Source organism: Gavialis gangeticus, unplaced genomic scaffold (assembly GCF_001723915.1).
Source record: "Gavialis gangeticus isolate Ggan-Ray unplaced genomic scaffold, GavGan_comp1, whole genome shotgun sequence".
NCBI classification, from domain to species: domain Eukaryota; kingdom Metazoa; phylum Chordata; order Crocodylia; family Gavialidae; genus Gavialis; species Gavialis gangeticus.
The window spans coordinates 16,595,222-16,599,059 of record NW_017729011.1 but is presented as its reverse complement, the minus strand read 5'-3'; the positions used below and the strand labels follow the sequence as shown (position 1 = coordinate 16,599,059).

General features: G+C 45.0%; 1 long non-coding RNA gene across 1 annotated transcript in view; it reads left to right on the top strand.

The window, feature by feature from the left end:
- Positions 1 to 735: 735 nt before the first annotated feature.
- LOC109292966 overlaps positions 736 to 3,838 on the top strand; it is a 21,424-nt gene continuing 18,321 nt past the window's right edge. The window contains exon 1 of the long non-coding RNA XR_002096216.1: positions 736 to 834. This is a non-coding gene — a long non-coding RNA (uncharacterized LOC109292966). The remainder of the gene's footprint in view (positions 835 to 3,838) is intronic.

Here is a 3,838-nt window from a genome sequence, read left to right as displayed (position 1 = left end):
GGTGATAGGATGTATTTGAATGCAGACGGGTTACCTGGGGTTAGATATCAGATGTTAGGCAGGTTATAATGTGCCATAAATCCAGTGTCTATATTTAGTCCATGATTTTTTGTATCCAGGAGATTAATGAAGTGAAGTTCGGAGGCTCATCTATGAAAGGTGTTTTGTAAATTCCCTTTGAGGATTAGAACTGAGAGATTGGAGAGAGCATGTTTGTTTTTTAGAAGTGTGACCCCACAGGTAATTGGGTATTCTTGTCTCTGATAGATCTCCAGTGTGCATTCATTCTGGTGCACAGTTGTTGTTTGGTTTCTCCTACATATTTTCCATCAGGGCATTTAGTGCACTGGATGAGATATTACATTTCTGGAGGTGCAGGTGTAAGATCTAGGAATGACGATGGTGGTGTGGTGTGGTGTGGTGTGGTGTGGTGTGGTGTGGTGTGGTGTGGTGTGGTGTGGCGTGGCAGGTTTTACATTTTTTGTCCTGGTGTGGTCTGGATCCATTCGGTGTGTTTTGGGTCATAGAAAGTTTGCTTCCAGTGATGAGGTCCGGTGCTTGTTTAAAGACTAGGATGGGTGGTTCTGGGAAGATCTCTTTAAGAATTGGGTCTTCTTCTAGCATGGGTTGTGATCGTTTGAAGGTCTTCCGTATAGGTTCCAGGGAAGAATGGTATGTCATAACTAGTGGTGTGCAATTCGTAGGGGTTTTCTTTTTGTACTGCAGCAATTCTTCATGTGTTATCTAGGTGGCTCTTTCAAAAGTATGATCTATATCTCTGGAGGAGTGTCCTTGTTGGGTGAAAGCCCTCATGAGATTTGCAAGGTGACAATCGTGGGTATTCTCCTCTGTGCAAATTCAGTGGTATCAGAGGCCTTGGCTGTATATTACAGCTTTCTTGGTGTATTTAAGATGATTGCCAGTTCTGTGTGTATGTTGGTCCGTGGGTTTCTTGTATATGGTTGTTTGCATTTTACCATTCTGCATAGTGATCATAGTGTCTAAAAAGGAAATGTTGGTGCTGGAGTATTCAAGAGAGAGTCTGATGAAGGGGTGATGGTTATTGAATTTGTGATGTAAAATCAATCAGAGACTGCAGGTTTTTGGTCCAAATGATGAAAATGTCATCTATGTATCTTAGGTATAGCATGGGTTTGATGCTGCAGTTCTTGAGGAATTCTTCTTCCAGGTGGGCCATAAGAAGTTTGGTATATTGGGGGCCATTTTGGTGCCCATAGCTGTGCCCATGGTCTGGAGGAAGTGTTGGTTATTGAAACTAAAGTTGTTGTGTATGAGGAAGAAGTGTAAAAGTTCAGTAATATCTTTAAGCAAGTACTCTGAGTTGTAATCTTGCTCTTGTAGATCGGTAAGGCAGGCTTGGATGCTATCCTGGTGTGGGGTGCTGGTAAATAAGCTGGTAACCTCCATGGTGGCTAGCAGGGTATTGGTGGGAAGGTGCTCTATTTTTTAAGTTTTCGTAGAAAATCTGTTGTCTTGGACAAAACTTGGTCTTTGGGTGACAACAGGTTTTAAGATGAATCGATGAAACCTGATATTGCCTCAGTTACAGTTCCATGGTTGGATATGATAGATCTGCCTGGGTTTCCTTGTTTGTGGAGTTTAGGGAGCATGTTAAAAGTCCCTAGATAAGGTAATGGGGGATCAAGTGTTTTAGTTTTTTCTTGTAGTTCAGATGGAAATGATGTGATTGTGGTTTTGAGTTTTAAAGTGAAAAAGGGGGTTGGATCTTCCTTTAGTTTTTCACTGTAGGTGGTGTCAATGATTTATCTGTTGGCTTCTTTTACGTAGTCTTCGTGGTTAAGGAGAACTATAGCTCCTGCCTTATATACTGGTTTTGTTACTGTTTGGTAGTTGGATCTTAGAAGTGCTATGGCCCTTCTCTCTGGGAGGGAGAGGTTGTTATAGTGGTGTTTGCTGTTGATTATTTCGTTGTTCATTCTTTCCCTGAAGCAGTCAATATAGCAGTCAAGGTTTGAATTTCATCCATCGTGAGGTGTCCAATCTGATGGGGTTTGGGATTTTTTGGTGTTAATCTTTTCCTCAATGTTGTCACAGAATGAAGTATTGTTGAAAGTGGATTGTATTATCTTATCAGGGTATTTTTCCAGCCAGAAATTAAGGCCTTTAGAGAGGACAAATTTTTCAGCTTTGGTAACAGAGAGAGAGAGAGAGAAAGTGTGTGTGTGTGGGTGTGCGTGTGTGTGCGGGTGCGTGCATGTGTGTGTGTGTAGAGATTGATAATATTTGAGGGTTGACTGGTTCCTTCAGTTCCATCGGGTATGAGGTCAGGATGTTGTACGGTATTGGTGTTGTTTCTCCGATGGTTGTTTAGTGACTGGGAAAGTTCTTCCTATAGTAATTGATTCCATTTCTTCTTTTTATGTTAGATGGATATTATAAAGACTCTTCCGTAGTCTTTTTGTATATGTCGTATTATGTTTGGGAAGATATCCAGATTTCTCTTTTAAGTTGTTGTAGCACATGTTGATTTCTTTCTTGAGTTGATCTCTTTTGGAGTAAGTTATGTGAAGGAGATGATTTCTAAGTTTTTCTGAAGTTCTCCTGCATAGTTGTAAAGCATATTTGAAGTTGTGTTCAGTAGTCAGAAGATTGTAGATGTTCACTCCTCTGGGAATTATGTTGTGTTTCTTGCATAGGCTTTGAAAATATATGTTGCTGTTGAGTTTGTCTTCTTTCTTCTTCATATTGTGAAGTTTCCATTAAAGGTTCTCCATCTGATTCCATAGTATACACTATGCTGGACACCAGTTGCAAGCAAATCCTGGTTATGAAGTTGGCACATCCGGCAAAGGGAGGGCCTAGGATGATGCTAGCATCCTCTTGCTGTGCCAGTCCCTATACTGCAGCAGTTCCCAGCCCCATTATTAGGACCCAGTAGAGCATCCCTCAAGTGGTGGCAGCAGCTGGGTCCCAGCACCAGGACACCTTGCACCTGAACTGCATCATTCCAACCTGCTGCTACTGTAAAAAAAAAAGACATTGCCAACTGCTGCCTTAGACTGCTCTAATTTTTGGTTGGGCTGAATCAGGGCAGGCTGGGGAAATCAGACTGGCACACAGTGGGCGCGTCCACACACGCAAGCATGTGCGCTTGCAGCAGCTCAGATAGAAGCAGTGTAAATTTGAGCCAGGGCTTTTTGCTTCAGTGCACGTGCTCGGACATGCACTTTGTTGTGCAGCAAATTGTGCCACTTGGGGCAAAATAACCCTGCCTGGCTCCTCCCAGTTCTTCATCCAGGGGGAGCTAGAGCCTGGGGCCAGCACCTGTGCTGTCCCCAGCAGTATAAAAAGCCGCCCTGGCAAGTAGCTCAGGGCTATTAGCTCTCAGGAGCTTCTGGGACCCAGCCAATTGGTCCCTGGGGACACTACCCCTTGTGCCAGCTGGACTGCTGAAGCAGCCCTGAGAGTTCCCTGCACCCTCTACCCGCTGCAGCCATCTGGCAGTGGGGGCTGCTGCCTGGCTGTGACGTGCTGCGCACCTGCCAGACTCGGATGGGAACTGCAGAGCCAGTAGAGGCATCTGCCCCTGTGGGCCAGCTGCCAGTGGACTGCGGTTGCCTTTGTGAGGCACTACTGCCATTTGTGCACCCTGCCCAGCCATCTGGGCAGCTATCGCCCGGAAGATGCTCCGGCTGTAGTGGCCTGCTTTGAACTGTCAAAGCATGTCCTCCTGGTCCCATTTGGCCAGAAGGTCAGCCCCAGCCAGATGGGTCCAAGGTGCCAGCTCTGAGCAAGCAGGGTCCTGCCACTGGCCTCCCTAGCAGGAATTCTGGTGTTCCCTATTGGAAAACTGAAA